General features: G+C 44.9%; 1 protein-coding gene across 2 annotated transcripts in view; it reads left to right on the top strand.

Moving 5' to 3' along the window:
• Nucleotides 1-20,474, top strand: part of Cpped1 (calcineurin like phosphoesterase domain containing 1) — a 138,892-nt gene that overhangs the window by 20,917 nt on the left and 97,501 nt on the right. The window lies entirely within an intron of this gene.

Genomic DNA, 20,474 nt, shown 5'->3' with positions numbered 1-20,474 from the left:
CTTGAGCATCTCTGTTTGTGTGGCCTGCTGCTTTTACCGTGTGTTCTGATCTCTTCTATTGCTTTGCTCACAGGAGGAGAGGGGGAGGGCAGGAGGGAAGAGCAAAGGAGCAAGTGAGGAGGAGAACAGGAGGTGGAAGTGCTTGGAAATTTCTGGAACTCTCTTCCTTCTCTCCAACACTCAGTAGCCTTCTGTCTCAGACAGGCCCTCAACCTAGTGATCAAATGTAAGCAAGTAGAAAGTGTCCCTTCTCATCAGAGGCAGAGGTAGATGCCCTGGCCTCTTCCCCTTCCCTGCCCATGTCTCTCTTGCTATAACAGAAGTGTCTTGAAGACCAGGGTAGAAATCATGAGCAGTGCCTGGGGATATCTGCATTTGTCTAACTTTACTTATATTAACTGCTCCAGAAGCTGAGATGCTTTGCAAAAAGCTGGGCACATTGCAGTGATCAGTATCCAGCTCCTACTGTCTGGCCACCCGTGTGTCCAGAACTAAACCCAGAGTGAAGATGTGATGGAAAAGGAGCAGCTGGAGCTGTTTTTTGTTTTGTTTTGTTTTTAACATTCATGGAGAACAACAAGCAGGGGAAATTCTCAGGAGTGTTCTTGTCTCTCTTCACTGGTGTCTTACACAAAGTCATGCATGTGGCCATGTCTACATTGATGACTCCTGGACTGGGCCTATAAAAAAGTAACAGGAAGAGAGAACAGAAGACAGTCACCTCAGTTAGAACCCAGGAGCCTGGGCTACCAGCTCCCTACCCACTTGCGATGAAGTAGGTGGGAGGAGACAATGCCCGTACCTCAGGCTCTCAGTTTTTGAGCCAAGAATCCACAGAAACAGCAAGAATGTAAAAGCACAACACAGCCTGGGGCTGCATAGTAGCTAGAAAGCAGAGCTGAGCAATGGAGAGACCTGTAACAACTTTGGAGTTTCTGGATCCAGACACATGGCATGGGGACAGCAGCACCCTACCTGTACAATAGAGCTGACCATCTGGGCAGCTCCATACAGAAATATATTTGTGAAAATAGTCCTTTGTTTTGTAGTGAAGTTAAATACTAGCCACTCATAAACTTGACCTTTTTTTTAATGACTTATGGCCAAAGGTTCACAGGTGTTAAGATACTACAATGTAGAAATAGCTATCGGCCTTAGCTTCTGACATACTAAGGCAAACTAAGGTGATGGATTCATTGACCCATCACATTATTGTTATTTCTAAATGGTCTGCTTTGCAGTTAGCTGATATCTTCAGGGTGATAAGGCCCCATGTGCCATCAGCTTGGTATTGTTGTTCTGGACCACACGGTGGGCAAAGGTCTGGTCCTGTTGACCCTTGAACATGACACAAAACTAGCATTTTTCTGTTCAGTGGCTTCAGGGTATCATGAGACTCCCTGGAATTATATAATATGTCCTCGTGGATGTTTACCAACTTGTTCTGAATTATGTTAATATATTCAGTCACATTTCAAAATCAGATGTAAAATGAAAGCTTTTCTTGCAATTACATTTCTTCTTAAATAGAATATACTGAACACAAATAAATGAAAAGATACATTTTTATGATCAATCCTAACCATTGGTCAGAAAATCTTAAAATGTGAACCTGCAAACTCCTGAACATACACTTTATATCCAAGGTGACTGGATCAGAAGTCATAATCTCCTCTGAAGATGTGGGCTGTGTTGAGGGGTTTTAGCTCACCCAGATAGAGGACTTTACCTATTTTTGAATATTTTGTCTGAGATTAAACAGAATGTTTTAAAGCTAGTTACAATTTTTTAATATGCAGTAAGTTGCTTCCCTCATTTAGCTGACTAGAAAAGTAATTATTTGCTTTGACTGCTTAGCACGTTGTTAATGACCAAATGCATATATTAATAAGCAAATAAAATCAGAAGGCATTCTTTTAATTCTACCTAAATAGTATCTTGGGTCAAGTAGATATTAACTCTAAATGAAGCAAAAGAACTTTCCAAATAATGATTTTTTTTTAGTGAAAGTAATAATATCCTTTTTCATTGTAACTATCCACTGTAACATTCATTCATCCACAAGTATTCATTGAGTGCAGAGTGAGTGCCAATTACAGCACTGGTCACTGTGGGTATAAGAGTGGGAATGAGAGGTCAAGGCCTTTTGCAGAGCTGAGAGTTGATGCATAGGTGGTGGGAGGCGTCACTGTGCCAAGGCTCCAGCTTGGTTTTGGACAAACATGCCTTCATTTTACAGGTACACTTATGATCTTTTAAGTGGCTTTTTATTTGCTATTATACCTTCTCTGTGAGATTAACCACATTAAAAGTGGCAAATTAAGATCTTGTATATGTTACTGAGACCATTGATTTCCAGTCCTTCAGCTCTCAAGCCCAGGGTGACTTTTGTAGGCCCTCCTGACACTGAGTCCCTCGACCCATTGAGAATGTCCCCAGGAGCCTTGTTAGAGGCCAACAGTTTCGTGTGGATGACCAATCGGAATGTGATGGTATAATTATGGAACAAGAGATTCCAATGAGCCTCTTGTGTTTTACTAACCACGTGTTCATCCCTGTGTATTTGGACTGCTGCAACTCCATGAAACAGACAATACAGGCTGATTCTTCCCTTATATAAAATGTCTTAGAAGAGTTCTTGTATGTTACCTCTGCCTAAGCAACTGTGGCATGTAGCTAGAGTTTTCCTGCCTGGCCCACAGTCAGGACAAATTTCTGTCACCTGCCAGTCCCACAGCCGTTCAGACCCAACCAAGTAAACACAGAGACTTATATTGCTTACAAACTGTATGGCCGTGGCAGGCTTCATGCTAACTGTTCTTATATCTTAAATTAATCCATTTCTATAAATCTATACCTTGCCACGTGGCTCGTGGCTTACCGGCATCTTTTTAAATGCTGCTTGTCATGGCGGCAGCTGGCAGTGTCTCTCTGACTCAGCCTTCCACTTCCCAGAATTCTCTTCTCTCCTTGTCCCGCCTTTACTTCCTGCCTGGCCACTGGCCAATCAGTGTTTTATTTATACAGAACAATATGCACAGCAGTGGCATGCTTGAGTTTCTAGTGAGCGTTAGCTTCAGGAGCTTCCATTCTGTAAAGGGAGACAATGTTCCCATCATTCATCTTCTGTAGCTGCTGAAACAATGCACACTCACTCAGACAGATCTGGAGACACAAAGTGCAATATGAATCTGTAGGGCTGTGCTCCTCAGAAGCCTCTCCCATCTAGAAGCTGCGTGCATTTCTTGGCTTGTTGTACATCTTCAAAGCCTATAGTCTTGTGTCTTCTCTGGCCTCTGCTCCAGCTTCTGGAATGCTCCTCCATCTGACTGGCCTCCCTCCTTCTCCCTCCCTCTGATACCGACCAGTGTGATTGCACTGGGCCTACCTGATAGCTAGAGTAACCTCTCAGTCTGCAGAGTCTCCCTTGCTATGGCAGATAAGGTTCTTACAAGTACTGGGAGTTAGCATGTGGACATCTCAGAGCGGGCTTTATTCAGGCCACCATAGATGATTTGTGCTGAGTGAAATTCAAGGTCTGTAACTGGCCATTGTCAGTGCTGCCAGCTCACCTGCTTAGAACAGCAATGCAAAACAGATGCAATAGTTATGCCATTTCCATTTTTTGCTGGCAGGGTAACTGGCTCGGAGCAAGGAAGTACCTTCTCCTAAGGCCTCGTAGCCTGAATGTGGTGGACTCTCTTCCTTTCTAGACCTCCTGCACTTCCTACATAGTGTTACCATTAAAAAATGTGGCCCAGAAAATGACCAGAGCCTCCTGGAAATGGAGCATCTCTGCCCTAGGCAGATCTATCAGGTCTTTATGAGTCACCAGATGAACCTTACAGACAATAAGGCTTGAGGTGCATAGGCTTACCAGACTAGAATGCCCAATGTGTTCTGCTTTTCATGTATTATATATAAAATACTTGTGTGCCTGCCAGGAGCCCGTGAGAATTCCCTTCAAGTGTTATCAATGATGGCATTTAAGCAAGAGAACCATCATTCCTTTATACGTTTGCCCAGGTTTCAGAGGAAATGCTTTTAAATGTGTAGGTTTTGTTTTACTCCTTAGATACTCTGAGTAATTAAAGCAGGATGATCTCTCCTATAGAAAACGCCCACAGCAGCATGTTAGCAAAGTGCCTTGGAAAACAGGCACACCCATTTTCTTTAACTGGATTTGTACATAGATAGTCAGGACTGGGTTTTTTATTTGGATCGTGTACATGCAACAGAACTCATTATCTGTCATTCCAACACTCAGGAGGTTCTGAAAATTAAAACTGTTTTTCTTGAATTTAAATTTATTTGACTGGTAACAAAACTGCCCTGAATAGACTATTCCTAGTCTTTATCTAATGGAATACTCACACATTTGTTAGTAGAGAATTCCCGGGCTGTAGTGAGTTGTTCTCAAGCTCTTGCTTTGTTAGTACATATTCTGTCCTTTCTGTTCCCCTTCCAAAGTTTGTAAAAATCCAGTTTTAAACAAGACCCAGCCCAGAAGGTTTTGCATAAGAATTTATGGATCTGCAGAATAGATGCTAGCAACTTACAAAACCACTTCATCCCTAGAAGCAAAAGCTTCTTTCCTGTTTCAGCTTGTGTGATTCCCCAAGTTAATTACATGGCAAACATGTATTAATTTCAAGATTTAAATGGTCTCTGATGTCTTAAGTTTGAATTTTTGGGGCCATTTCTGTTGGGACCAAAGGACCTCAGTGTGACACTGGAATTGATTCCAGAGATGAGGGGAGCAGATGGAGGAGAGGGTATGCACAGAGGTGGGGTTTGTTAGGGACAAGTGAGAATAAACCACTTAGGTAGAGAAGTCTTTATGGTAGAGAAGGGCCGAGCTTCAGCAGAAATGACTGCAGAGGCTGGAGAGGGCCACTCAGTGGCCAGGGATTGAGGAATGAGTGTCACCATGGGAGTTTGATTAGATGTACTGATAAATGGGATTATGTTTTTCCTTCAGGTAAAAGGCCTGAACAGATCAGAAAAGTAAACTTTCTTCTGGCGTGGTAGCCTTCACCTTAAATTGGGTGCAGAGGGGTGGCCTAAAGTCCAGGTAAAGTTGTCACCACCCTATAAACATCCAGACACTTTTCCCCACTTGGTGGCTTCTACTTCTATGAAGAATGAATAAGTTGGGAAAGGAAGGCATTGAGCAAAGATGGAATGTGTTGGTGTTCTGGGCTCTAGGCAAGGAGTAGAGCCATTTGTCTCTCTCTTGCTTACATAGTCCAGGAGGTTGATGTTCATTTTTCTCAGGCCAGGCAGACAAGCATGGGAACAAAATTCTGGTACAAAACAGACTCTGATAAGCAAAGCCTCAGAGGCATAATTTTAAAACCAAAGCCAGGATTAAGGCTCTGGCCGGCAAAGGGCCTTATCTCAGCCCCCATACATCATCAAGTTCACCTTCCCCAAAGCTTAGTTCTAAGATCCTAGGGGGCAGTGTGCATGTGAGGGGTGTGTGGGGCTATTGACTGCTGGACATGGGGAGGGAATGCATGTCAGATGAGCCTGTGTCTGCTTCCCAGGGGTCTTAGCAAGTGACTGCACCCTATTGCAAATTTCTAGAATAGATGAAGTTTAATTTGACAAATCCATACTCAGTGCCTGTTCTATACCAGACTGTCTTCTAGATGCTTCTGCTGTCTGAAGTGAATGAAATGGATGAACCTGGTTTACCCGAAAGTAAAGGATAAGTATAGAGACATAAAATTAATTAATTAATTATAATTAATTAATTCTCTCTCTCTCTCTCTCTCTCTCTCTCTCTCTCTCTCTCTCTCTCTCTCTCTTCCACTTTACTCTCTTGAAAGATTCAAGCTAGAATAGATCTGGGCCTTTTATTCACTTCTAAATTGTGCAAGCAGTGTGTGAATAGGCTAGGCTGCCTTTGCCAAGACTGAAAACCATGACTCCCTTCCCTGGAGTCACTGTAGTTCCAAGTGTGTATGTGTACAGCAGCCTTTTCTGAAGTCTGAACAGAGTCACACTACACATTGTTCTGTGGTTTATTTCTTCCCTGTCCAGTGTCTGAGCATCCTTCTGTGTTGTCATGTACAGACTGTCACACTTCAGACCCTTCCCTCCTGGTCACACTAGTGGAGGTAATCTCCCTGAGACAATTGAGGGTGGGAGATGACCTGAGTACTGCTGGAAAGACCCTGAGCTCTGCTCCAGTGCAGTCAGTGTGCCTGCCTTCACCAGCCACTCTTCTTTGTGCTTCCCTGAGGACCTGTCTGGGGACGGGACTGACCAGCACTCTTCTTCCGTGTGATCCTTTTATGTAACCAACAGCCTCAGTCCCTGTGACACAGGTGGACGAGCTGCTGCACACCACGTCTCGGAAAGTTTCCACTGCGTGGAAGCCCTTGTGTCCATCATGAAGTGGCTCTTCTTGTTGTTAAGAAACTCCAGTTACCTCACATTCATTTCCTCCACTCTACTGTAATTAGCCTTGCATTTTTATTTTTAAGTGCGTACTCCAAGAAATGCCAAGATTTAAAGACAATTTACAGTACAGCTTCATATACAGAAACAGAAAGGGATTTATTTGCTTGCAAGGGAATGATGCCTCAGTCAAAACATCACCAGGCTTGGGAATGGGCAATGAGCGGGGCTGTCTCCATTCATTTTTATGCCAAGAAGCAACCAGAGGGCAATCAGCTCAGCCCCTTGGCTCCCTCACTCCTTCACATCCATTATAAGCCCCAGGAAAGCGTCCAAGCAATCAGGGACAATACTTCCCTCTGCTAAGGTTGATTAAAAGAGGTTTGAACTAATTTACCTAATATTACTAATTAGGGGCCGCGGGGCCTCAGCTGCATGCTGTTTCTGATTAGGTGTGTGACTGTGCTTCCACCCCTTCCATCATCCCACGTGTGCACACGGCTGCTGGAATGGTGTCAGCTCTCCGTTCCCTGTCAGGGCATCTTAGCGCTGCTTGTGCCTGGGGACCCTTTTGGTAGATTGGCAAAGTCCCTGGACCACATCACATAGTAATGTTTTTAAATACAGGTTTCCAACGAAACAATTAATATTGAAATACAATCATCCAAACACTATTGCATAATACGATTGGGTGGTATGCATGCTTCTTTGTTGATCTGTTATCTGACATCGGACAGCATGGTTAATAACTCTGAGTTTTATAGTGACAGTGCACGGGTAGCAACTGAAGTGTGATGGGAAACATCTGTGTGCTTTCTGACCCTAAAGTCAGAGTCCTTGCTGCCGCCATGAGCTGCTGCTAACTTCATAATGGAAGGGGTGCTACATCAGCATGAATTTATGGGAATCTTGTTTTCTCTCATCTTAAATCCCTACCCCACCTCTGCAGTACTATAGCCCAGATTAAGAGCCTGTATCCCCCTCCCACAAGAGCACATTCCTCTTGTTCTCTCTCAGAGCTGCTTCTTCATAGTGACAGTGTGAACATTATTTACTAGTCAATGTACAGACTCAGTGGAGAAACTTTACTTTTAATTAAAACTTTCTTAATTGTAGCTAGGAAAAGATGGACATTTGATTTTTTTTAATATCTCTTTTTCATTTATGTACAAAATTTTTTCATTTTACATACTAACCACGGTTCCCCTCCCCTCGACCTCACTCCCCATCCACTTCTCATAGGGGGTAAGGCCTCCCTTGGGGAGTCAACACAGGCTGGCATACCAAGTTGGGGCAGGACCAAGCCCCTCCCCCCTGTGCAAGGTATCCCACCATAGGGAATGGACTCCAGAAAGCCAGTTCATGTACCCAGGATAAGTCCTGGTCCCACTGCCAGGGCCCCACAAACAGATCAAGCCACACAACTGTCACTCACATTGAGAGAGCCTAGTTTAGTCCCATGTAGGCTCCCTAGCTGTCTGTCTAGAGTCCGTGAGCTCCTTCAACCTGGGTCAGCTGTCTCTGTGGTTTTCCCTATCATGGTCTTGACCCCCCCTTGCTCCTATAACCCCTTCTCCCTCTCTTCAACTGAACTCCAGGAGCTTCTTTCAGTGCTTGGCTGTGGGTCTCTGCATCTGCTTCCATCAGTCACTGGATGAAGGTTCTATGATGATAATTAGGGTAGTCACCAATCTGATTACAGGGGAAGGCCAGTTCAGGCACCCTCTCTACTATTGCTAGAAATCTTATCTGGGGTCATCCTTGTGGGTTCCTGGGGATTTCCCTAGCAGCAGGTTTCTCCATGACTCTGTAATGGCTCCCTCTATCAAGATATCTCTTTCATTCCTCTACCTCTCCATCCCTCCCTCAACTTGGCTATCTCTCATGTTCCCATCCCCCATCCCCTCCCTTCTACCTATACCCTCCACCCCCACTTTACCCAGGAGATCATAACTATTCCCCCTTCTTGGGGAGATCCTTGTGTGTCCTTCTTAGGGTCCTCTTTTTTACTTAGCTTTTCTGGGGTTGTAGATTATAGCCTGGTTATCCTTTGCTTTGCATCTAATATCCACTTATTAGTGAGTACATGCTGCCATGTTTGTCCTTCTGGGTCTGGGTTACCTCACTCAGGATGGTATTTTCTAGTTCCATCCATTTGACTACTAATTTCATGATGCCAATGTTTTTTACCACTGAGTAGTACTCTATTGTGTATATGTACCACATTTTCTTTATCCATTCTTCAGTTGAGGGACATCTAGGTTGCTTCCAGGTTCTGGCTATTCTGAATAATGCTGCTATGAACATAGTTGAGCAAGTGTCCTTGTGGTATGCTTGAGCATCCCTTGGGTATATGCCCAAGGGTGGTATCAGTGCGTCTTGAGGTAGATTGATTCCCAATTTTCTGAAAAACTGCCATACTGATTTCCAGAGTAGCTGTGCAGGTTTGTACTCCCACCAGGAAGAGATGGACATGTGATTATTTGATGAGAAGAAATGACTACAGCTGATAGTAGGGACTAAGCTACCTTTTGATTAGGGACACCAAAGTCTTCCAGATTCCTTATCTCTGGCTTCAGCATTGAGATCAGAACAAAACAAAAACAAACACCTGCCAGTTGAGAGAAACTGCCATGCTGTGTTCTCCGTGATGCATGAGAAGCCTTCAAAGGAACCAAGCACACAGTCGGAAACGATAAGGAAGATACCAAAGTCAGACCAAAGGCAAACAGAAGCTCACGGAGTAAGTCAAGGTTTCCTCCAGGCACTGTAACACAGGTCCAAGATGGTGGATCTTTGGGGCCAGTTTCTTAACCTGAGTGGTCATTCATAAGTAGGGTTTTGTCTCGCTAGTAAATCCTGTAGAACTGGGTGAAGTTCATGGTGTTTGCATAGATTCCTTCAGGAATTAGGTGGGGGGAAAAGTCCTTAGTTTTCATCAAATCTTTTAACGGCTTCTGAGACTTAATTTTAATCTGTCAACGTCACTGGGCTTAAAGATCCCCAATGGTTGTTAAATCAACATTACTGCTTCTGTCTACAAGGGTGTTTCTAGAAAAGATAGACATTTGAGTTGAATTGAGGAAAGACTTGACCTCACCAGTGTGGACAGATGGCATTCAGTACAGAGGTCACTGTAAAACAAAATGGTAGAAGAAGGGCAAGTGTGTCTCTCCTTTGAGCTGAGACTGCCTCCTTGGATGTGACTGCTCCTGGGTCTCAGGCTGCCAGTTCACACCACCAATCTTCTTGGGCTATGGCTTACGGGCAGCTGGGCATAATTTCTTGGTCTCAATAAACAAGAGCCAGTTCCCATAATGAACCTGCTCTGAATATATTCTGTGTCGCTCTGTTGGTTCTCTGGAGAACCCTGACACATAACCGGTTCTGTGACTCAAGGGTGGAAGCTTCCAAGTCCTAGGAGCAGATATGCTTGTGATATGGTTCCTAATTTCTGCTCGCTCCTGGGGACCCTTGACTCACAGCAAGCAGACCATGCCTGCAAGCCTTGGCAAGAGCAGGTGGCAGGCTGCTCAGAGGTGCCAGCCCACCCCCACAGCAGGGCTGCACTGGGGCCCCTTCTACCTCATCCCCTTCCTTGGGCTTTTCTGGAGCCAGTGCATGGAGACATCTGGAACCCGAAGAAGTCCTGGCACAGCAACATGGAGACACATAGACACATAGACACAGCTAATGCCTTCTAGCTTCTGCTTAGCAATTGGAGTATTTACATCTATCCTGTGCTGTTTCTGCTCTCATTTTCTGGAATTAGAGCATTCCACCTCTTTCACTGGCCTATTTTCTGCAACTAAATGAGGTACTAAAAGAGGACATGATCCTGAAGGAGTTCAATTATCAGGTAATTGGTCAAGTGATCAGAATGGGAAATGAACAAAATAATGAGAGACTGGAAAATGGAAATTTAAATGCCAAAGCTGCTGAGGAGTGTGTTTCTCAGACTCCCGACGTTTGGAGGCTTTCCTGTGTGTTTCAGATTCTGTGTTCACCTTGTCCTTCCATAGTCCACTGGGAAGCCACTGTGGGTTCTGTTTACCATATATTACTTGATTTGTATAAAACTTCATTATTCTTTTCTTCATTTATTATCTTACCATGATGAAGTACTATTGTTATAATCTGTTAATATTTTTGAGAAAAAATTTTGTATTAAGCCAGGCTTGGTGGTACAGGTCTGTAAACTCAGGGGGCTGAGGCAAGAGGATTGCAAATCCAGGGTTTACTTAGACTACTAAGTGAGTTCCAGGCTAGCCTGAGCATCTTAGTGAGGTTCTGTCTCAAAATAAAAGGTCAAAAGAGGAATGGGACTCTGAATAGCTATGCACTTGCTTGGCTGTGTGGCCCAGGGCCAGCCTGGATTGGTGGGAGGGGAGAAGGGACTTTGTGTCAATCAGAAGTAACTGGAATCTTTGTGTGGCCCGTTCGCCTTTCTCAGCCTTCTCCTGTTTTCAAAAGCACATGAGAGCGTATTTGATAGCACACTGAAGCCTCTTGGTGTACCAGCCAGTTACATTTTATTAATTGTATCTCCTCCACTGGCTAATGGTACAGATGCAACAGTGATGAGCTAGGAGAGTCTGGGTGCTGCTAGGATAATAAGCTGTAGCTTTTAGATGCAAAATTAAATGAATCTTATCTAATAACATGTATAATTTGAAAACGGGTAGAAGCTGATTAAGCTTGATCTGTTAGTAGCGTGGGTCGCGTCACCACATGAGTGATGTTTATGCCTGCAAAGTTTGAGATCAGTGAATTTACATACCTCAAGTAATTAGGGGAAGATAATGAAAGCATTCGAGATGGAAAGGATTATGGCTCCATAAATTTTCTGAGGCTAGATGAAAGCAAATGTGTCCAATCAAAGGGGTAAATCACTCCCACAAGTCCCACTTGTGGCAGATTGTGTAGCCATGTCCCCACTCCTAGTGGGGATGCAGTTCCTGTGACAGAAGGCCCTTTCCTGAGAATTGTCTCTGGCCCCTGTAGTCACAGCTAGTCCCTCACAGCTGGTTCTTGAAGTCATCAGATTTACTCATTAGTTTTTCTAGTTGGTGACAACAAATGTCCTCATGGTTTTAGCAAGAAGCAAGCAGCGTGTCTGAGCACAGGAAGCCTACAGGCTGGGCAGGAACAGAGATGCAAGCATAGGGATTCATGACTAAAAACCAGGTTCACGTAGCCGTGACTGTTCATCTGTGAACAGAATCCCAGCAGGTGTCTAACAGCCCCTGCTGGTGGGCTCTCATGTTAGGTCCTGTAGTAACCAGGGCTATAAGTTGCCCTCTGTGAGCCTACCTCTGTACATCTATGGATCAGGTAAAAGAACTTGGCTGTGAAGTCACATGACTGATATTCAAATCCTGGCTTGACTGCTTACCTGCCAGGTAAGTTACTTATTTCCTCCTCAGCTGAATAACGTTTCTGTAGGAGGGGATTATACCAACTTTGTGCTTCTCTGTGGGACGTTTACCCACCACCCCCACAGTTCCCCAGAGTTTTCTTGAGTGTGAGCAGCAGGAAATATTAGATAGAAGGATTTATTGCGGAGAATCTTGCGGAGATAAACAGATAGAAAATAAAGGATAGCCTCGAGAGGGCCTGGAACCTTTTCCAACGGGGCCCCGACTGTCTCTGCCCCAGGGTTTTTATAGAGACGCCAAAGGGGTAGGGAAAAAGACCTCCTCCCCCAGCACAGCTTAGTGCAGGCCATCTCAGACACCTGCACTCAGGCCTGTGGTCCTAATCATCCTCTCTATGAGGACCTGCTGGGTAAAGCCACGAGGAACCCGAGAACGGGCTCCCACACTTCTCACAGGAATCCAGTGAGATAATCTGGAAGAGGTTCTAGGGCTCTGGTTGGAGTTTAGTGCCCTCTAGTACCTACTAGGTTTTTTTTATGAGTTTTTTTTTTTTTTAAGATTTATATCACATGTGAGTGCTTTGCTGCCATGTATGTATATGTACCACATGTATGCCTGGTATAGCCAGACCAGAAGAGGACTGGAGTTACAGATGGTTATGACCTACCATGTGAGTGTGGGGAACCAAATCCAGGACCTCTACAAAAGCAACAAATGCCCTTAACCACTGAGCCATCGCCTCAGCCCCTATTACATTTTATCTGTTTATTTAAATCCATTGCTTTAGCATACAACCATCACTACAATCTGCAATACTATACTCTGATAGCCTCGAAGGAAAGCCCATATTCATCCACACTACCTCCAACCCCACACACCGGCCAGTTCACTCTTCTGTCTGTAGATTGGCCTATTCTGGATGTTTTAGGTAACTGAAACCACACAACAGGAGGGCCTGGCTTCTTTCACTTAGCACAATGTTTCCTTGACTCATGTATGTTGTTACTTTTATTGAATACATACTTGCTTTATGAATATGCCACATTTAATAACCTACTAAAACTATATTTTTTATTGTCTTGTGAGACAATATCTTGTGAGATGTTGAACTAAATGATAATACTAAGGAAAATGAAAGTTTATCCTTTTCCCTGATGTATGGTACAACTAGTACAATTTGATACTTTTTAACCAACCTCATTACTAAATAATACCTAGTGGCCCAAGAAATCAAATTCCTCGTCTCCTTTATGTTACATGTCCCTTACCAAAAAAAAAAGGAGAGAGGGATCTTTTGCTTTGTTTTTTGCAACAGGGTCTTATATATCTCAGATTGGCTTCAGACTTACTATGTAGCTAAGGATGATCTTGAACGCCCTCCTGTCTCTACCTCGTGGTGTCATGATTACAGGCATGTGCCACCATGCCCAGCTTTGTGCAGTGCTGGGACTGAACCCAGGGCACACGCTAGGTGAGCACTCTACCAGCTGAGCTGCATTCCCAGCCCAGACACATTATTATTGATGTGTGGAAATAAAATAAGACCCTGGGGAGCTGAAGTAGAAGGAAGATCTTAGTGTCCAAGCTGCTGCCTATAGCGGGCCCTAGACTGCAGCTCAAAGAGCTGAGTGTCTACTCACCATGAGACTTGATTCCTTGTTTTGTTTCTCATTTTAGTGGAGACTGTTTTGTCTGAACAGCCCAACTTTGAGGAACTAGAAGTAAGCTTACTACACTGACTTAGGGCAGTTTGAACATGTGTTTGAACATGGGTCTCTGGCTCACAGAATTGTGGTGGGGGGTTGTGGAGCCTTTGGGACTGTGGCTTAACATGCAGATGTGGCTTGCTGGATACCAGCCATGAAAGTGGTATCTGTTTCTGGCTCTAGTCCCCATTCGGGTCTCCTCTATGTGTGTCCGTGGGAGGAGTCATTGCTACAAGCCCTGACCTCTGTGACCAGTCCACTCCAGCCTCCACGACTTCCCCACCACGATGGACTGTGAAGCGAACTGGCCTCCTCTCCTCTGAACTGTCCCTGACGGATGCTTTGCAGAGCTGTGATGAGAGCTGAGTGATATACGCGGCACTGGAGCAGTGCCGAGGGAGCTGTGGAGCGTTAGGAAGTGTGCTTTTGTCTTTCTGTGGGGATGTGGAAACGAACGGCTCACCGTGCCCAGAACCACTCGGTAGATAGCTTGCACCTCAGCTAAGTAACCACAGCTTGGATTTCCTGGGAGTCACTGTTGCTGCAGATGAGTCTTCCCTTTGCTGCCCTCCACTAAGCCAAGCCTGCATGGAGACAGGTAAAGAGGGACCAAGTGTAGCAAAGACCTGCGTTTCTTCCTGAATTTGATGACAGCCCATCTGAGATGCCCTTTTGGATGTAGACTATTAAGTGCAAAACGATCTCTCCCTCCATCTACACCAGTGCAGAGCCTTGTGGTAAAAATAGAAAGGGTGTGTTGCTATGATCTGGGCCACCCTGGCAGCCCTTGGCCACATGGGCATTGCCAGGGTTCGGTTAATAGGAAGATTCCGGCTGGGGAGTTGCTGTTCTTTGTTTAATAGACCGGGACAGCAATACTCAAAGTTGGCACATTTAAAATGTTCACTTATCAGTAAATTAAAATCAGCCCCTGGAGTCCCTGGTCTAGGGCTCTCTAGACACTTGTCACATGGTGTGGGGTTGGCAGCACTTGTGATGTCACTGTCTGTGCCCATGTCTGCTGAGAGAGTGCCCTGCCACAACCCCAACATAAAAAACCTCTGACCACATCATTGTTAACAGTCCCCAGACTCCAGTGAGGACAGGTGTGACCATCTCGCACCACAGCATTGCCATTCCGAACTCTGTTCATTTTGAGACATGCAGCATTATTTTCACTTGTGAAGGACAAGTTTAGCAGTCAGTCTTTGTTGTTGTTAAAGACATTTATAGTGGACATTTGTCTGTAGCTTCCAGGACATTTGTTCCTTTCACATCTGAAGAGTCTCCCTCTAGGTATAGTCTGGAAGAAGCAAAGGCCACCTGCTAGGTTGGCAGCAAGATGCCCCAATGGCGCTCTGGCATCCTTCAGCCAAGATGTGGCTCAGACCTATGACTCTGCCTTGGCAGCCAGATCCACCTGAACTGTGATGAACTCCTCTACAAAGGTGATGAATGAGAGGCAGGCTTCGCCCTAACCATGGAGGGACACAGCAGCTACCTTTGCTATTCCAGGATCACTGGGACCAGGATCAGCATTTGGCGTGCACCTCCAGCAGTGTCAACGGGACAAGCGAGAGCTCTGTGCCCAGACATATTTCTCCCTGGGAACATGTGGCTGGAAGGGCTAGGAAGACCACCTCTGCCCTTGTAGCTTCAACTTGGCCTCCCAGCTTTACACTCATACCTAATATCCCTTTGATAAATTGATTGATTCTCTGTGTGAACTAGCTAGAGTCAGCAATGAGAGCCTGACCAATAGAAACTCCCAGCACGTCTTCTGTTCACATCCTTAACTGCTTTGCAGGGACAGCTCTTGCTCCCACACTTCCTGCCATGTGCAGCTGCCTGTTCCACCAGGTTCACACTCCTCCCAGTCTCCTCCTGTTGGGTGGCAGACATGCTGCCACACCCTGGCCCACAAAGATGCATCCTTTTGGTCCTCACCTAGTATCACTTTACAGAACCCAGATACATGGGTTCTATACCAGTACATGGCAAGTGTTCTACCACTGAGCCACAGCCCAGCTCAAGTTGTGGGCTTTTTGGTTCATACATGAGCTGTGCTTCCTCCCTCCCTGCCCCGCCTATACCAAGACCCTCTGGATTGCTGGTCTGTAGGGAGGTGAGGGAGGTCCCTCATTCACCAGACAAGTTCCACTGAAAGCCCCACTGTTTGCTTTTTCTATCACATTTCTAGAGGTGGGGACCCAGAGCGCTGACCACACTATTGTCCCCACCTGCTGGATCGACAGTCACCTCTGTAAATTGTTATCACCCTGGCAGGAATGGAGATATTCCAAAGAGACCCTTAATGACCCTCTCTTTGATCTCCAGACTATTGAAACAGGGACCCTAAAAATTGGGATTCTCTGGGACCCTCTCCTTGGGGAAGGGAAGGTCTAAATTTTTGGTACTGGCCAGAAATGGAGCTTGTCTCCCAGAAAGGGATTGCACACAGCACTGACAACTTGTCAGACCACCTTATAGGAAAAACTGAAACCCGGCAGTGATGGGCAGGACCACACCTCAGCCAGACTGCTTAGCTATGCATATTTCTTGTATGTATGAACCTAAATCTCACAGCAGGACCCTGAAGATAGACTTGAGGTGGGGAGTAGGATCACTGGACCATTTGCTTCTCTTCCCAGTGTGGCCATATTGAAGAACTCTCCTTTCTCTGCTTTCAGAGCTACCTCTCTGTTTAATTGGCCTGTTGAGAGAATGGACTGCCAAACCCAGCATGTTAGGACCGCAGAGCCCAGAAACAAAACAGAGCTAACAATGATGCCTCCATGGGAGGCATGCCACATGGTACTGACTGAATAAAAAATGGAAAGTAGTTTTCTTTATCCATGGGTGGGTGGAAGGATTAGCCGAAATAATGACTGGGAGACACATCGCACAATAGTTAGCAGACATCGAGCCTTCAGAGACTGCAATGGCCACAGCTGTGGATTTTCTTCCTTTCAGACCTGAAGGCTTCTGGGAGTAGTTCTCTCCCTCTGTGTCTGTTAGGTTTGGGGTGGACAGGTGGGGACTAAGGCACTTATTAGAAGAGTGATTGATGACATGGACTGACAGCTGGGGCGACAGACAGCTCAATGAGTGCTCTAAGGAGAGTTCAGGCCTAGCACCAAAGAGAGACAGCATGGCAGGGTCTCTGAAGAGAATTAGAGCCCGTAGGCAGAAGAGGGGGCCTCTTTTTTATATAACTTGTGAGGATTAGGGAGTTCACAGAAAGAACCTGCAGCCAGGCTTTGATTCCCAGACAGGAGGCAGGGAACCGGATGTGGCACCCTCTGATGTAAACTCACTTCCCAGGTCAGACGTCATGGCCCCTGTGAGGCTGCTCGCTAGGGGCACAAGGACAAATGTCCAGGAGGCTGCCTATCAGTACTTGTTGGGGGAGATCTGCTGCAAAGCAATGGCAAAATTCAAGTACTACATTCTTAATAGTTTCTGAGTTCTGACCACAGTACTTGAGGATACATAGGTATTCAAAGCATAGAGACTTCTTGGGGACAAATAATGCCTAAAGCTGAGTGTCCTTTATGACCCACTGTCATGGGTAGTTTCTGGGACTTTATCTGCAAACCAAGGTGTTGCTGTCCACATCTCTGGGTTGTCAGAAGACTCAGCAGGATCATACATTACAGGACTTGGCATATACATGAGTGGTGGCGGTAATGGGGTGATGTCATTGTTTTCCTCTATCCTCATTTGACACCCTGATTGATCGTATGCTACTGTATTCCTTTGCCTGCAGGAAATGGGTATGAGGGACAAAAAGGATCTTTGATGTCTCTTTGCCCCTGTAACTCATATTCCAGATATCCCAAAGTTTGCATGAGGAAACAGTGCCAAGGAAGCCTCCCTATGAAACACTGGAAATGAGTCACCTAAACGACTTCTTCTGCCTTGTGTTGCAAGTCCTCTGCTCTGTTTTTGAGCAGCCCCAGCTATCGGCAAATCTATTTGGGAACAGCCTTCAGCCAAATGCTCTGATGCACCGCCAACTCCTGTAAATCATTACAGTGTTTCCTTCTGACGTCATCTGACAGTGTGTGATGGGGACTTCTGATGTCATCTGACATGTGTGATGAGGACTGATGTACAGATTGTCTTCCAGGAAGGAAGCCTATCGCATATACAAACTGTCACTCATGACACCCATGCCACAGAGAGAGCCAGCCTGAAAGGGAGGGTATGGGTAGCTCAGTTGTCTTTCCTCGGTAGTTTCCTCGGTGCAGACATGAGATGTGTAAGTGAGATGGATCCATGTGTAAGTCTGAGGCACTGTCTGTAAAACCCCTGACATCAAAAGGAAAGCCATCCAGCCGTTCAGCTGTGTGGGCTTTTACTTCCCAGCATAGTGAGGTCTTCTGTAGGATTATGTAGTAGACAGCGTTATAGCGTGCCCTTCCTCTCTCAGTGATGCTGATTCGTAGTTGAGCTTTGGGATCCTGTCCTGCTCCAGTGACTCTCTAGCCTGCTGTGCTAGGGACCACTATGGTTTATGGCTGAATGGTATAAAATGCCTTAGTTGTGGGCACATGGAGGCAGGTGACCACTCTTGATAGAAATAGCAGAGCTTTTCAGGATCTGTATTGTAATTTGTCATGAACCAAAAATGCCAGCTGGGAGCCAAGGAAGAGGCTTTGAGTTGTACCATAAGAGTTTAAGATAAATCCTACACTCACCTTGGCGCCTCTTGTGTGTTCTCACAGACATGAAGATCCTGGGATGTTGATTCGCCTTATATACACATTGCTTTCAGGTGACCCATGCCTATCCCCCATGTACAGTAACAATCTAAGTGACTTAATATGTCTAGTACTCTGTGAATGTTGTGAGAGACCTGCTCTGCTACATCTAGTAGGGTGTAAGGACAGGTAGAAAGAAGTTGGTAGACAATAGGTACAATGCAGGTTAAAAATTTTTTTTTTAAAAAAAAAAGCAAAGTTTTTTGTTTTGGTTTTTGGTTTTTTGGTTTTTCGAGACAGGGTTTCTCTGTGTAGCTTTGCGCCTTTCCTGGATCTCGCTCTGTAGACCAGGCTGGCCTCAGACTCACAGAGATCTGCCTGGCTCTGCCTCCTGAGTGCTGGGATTAAAGGCATGCGCCACCACCGCCCAGCACAAAAGCTTTTTGTATGTGTTTGGTTACATCTGTGTTTATTAAACCCATAGCTACAAAGGGCTGACAATATGCCATCGAACCTGGACTTTATGTCACAATGTCCCAAGTGTATCTCCCAAATTTGCTGAGTGTATCTATCTGTTTGCCTATAAAAATGAGTGAACTAATGCTGTTATATCAGCCATAATCTTCCCAAAGGTGTTTGTATGTATTTCCTGGTAAAGTTTCCATTGATGTTCTGTGAGAGGGTCATCCTGGGAGAATGCTAGTGAGGAATGCAAATGCACATTCAGGAAAATAACGTAATGTCAAGATAGAAGTAACTAACACAACATTGCAATAGGATACGAAAAGGATATTAATCATAAGCTCCAATTGTGACACAGTATGCTTAAGGAGACACCACTCTGCTCTCAGTCTTTGGCTTGTAAATCTGGAAGACAGGAGAGCCTGGGGTTGATACTGCCATGTGGAGAGATTGGCTGTGATTTTTCATGCATTCTGCATGGTCTCTTCGTTGCTCTTCAATTGTTTACCTGGTGGGATGGCCTCAAGCAACTGGTTCCCAGAGTTTAATAAATCCAGTGTGCTCAGAACTGACACAGGTTGATTTATTCCCCAGTCAGACTGTAGCTTTTGAACAGAAAGCAGCTAGTAAGGATGAAGTAGGAGCTGTCAAGATGCAACAGTTTGTTTTGTGTAGTAACAGACAATGGGAATATTTTTTATCAAGCTCAGCCACTCATTAAACCCTGAACAGGGTCAGGTGCAGGGTTCTGTCAATCAGGTAGTATTGAAGAGACTTTCAAACAGCCAAGGAATGCTCCTCACCACAATCCAGCTTGTCTGATGTTCTTGTAACACACTCTCTTGAAGAGCACACTCTTGCTTTAGCTGGTGTCTGGAGTTCTGCTTCACTGCCTTTATAAGTGGAAGCCGATGTGCCGAGAGGGAGCTAACTGTATATTCAGGCAGGGCAGAGCTGTGCTTTGGGACTTAGTCTTTTGGGGAGGTGGGCAATGAGGAGCCTGCGTGTGAATTCTGCACTTGTATTTTGCCTTTAATAATCTAGGACATTTTATCCCCACTGTTACTCTTTTACTGTTACTGAGTTACCTAAATGCAGGCATTTCTCGTACTTAATTAACAGGTCCTTCAGATTTTACTGTGAGGAATTGGGCAACATTCTTTAAGAATTTTAAACATTTCAAAATATTAGAAAATTGGAAAAGTATAAAGAACACCAAAAATAGCTCAGAGATTAATGAATACACATGTATCTACCAGCCAGCTTAGGAAATAAAACATCAATTCTGTTGAATCCTCCCGTGTGCCAGTTTCAGTTAAGGATTAAGGGCATGTGACAGAAAATCCAAATAACATTGGCATATGTAAGAGGACAGTTTATTTTCCCTCAGGTAACAAGAAGTTTAGAGTTATTCTTGGAAGCCAAGCTGTTTAAGCTTTTGGTCCTTTATCTTCTGGGTATGGCCTATGTCTTCACGACTACAAAATAGTTGCAGAGACTACACCCGTCACATCTGCATCCTACAAAGAACAAGTGGAAATGGCAGAAAGACTTTTTAAGCATTTTTAGCTAGTGGTGTACAGACCAGAACTGTACTGAGAAACGCTATCAGAGATCCCTTGTAAGAGTGAAGAGAAGGGTCATTGATGGTGTGCTTGCCAGCCCTCTCCCAGGGCCTCCCCCATGTTGTTGACGGATTTCTTTTTAATTACAGTTCTATATTATTACTATATGTGTAGGAATCCCACAGAAATATATAGGTTTGTTCTGTGTTATTTCTGAACCTCACAATATCCCGAGTGTCCTTCCCCGGC

Source organism: Peromyscus californicus, unplaced genomic scaffold (genome assembly GCF_007827085.1).
Source record: "Peromyscus californicus insignis strain IS unplaced genomic scaffold, ASM782708v3 Scaffold_3__1_contigs__length_106647218, whole genome shotgun sequence".
In the NCBI taxonomy this organism is placed as follows: domain Eukaryota; kingdom Metazoa; phylum Chordata; class Mammalia; order Rodentia; family Cricetidae; genus Peromyscus; species Peromyscus californicus.
The sequence above is the reverse complement of the archived record's forward strand: the minus strand, read 5'-3'. Positions and strand labels throughout refer to the sequence as shown.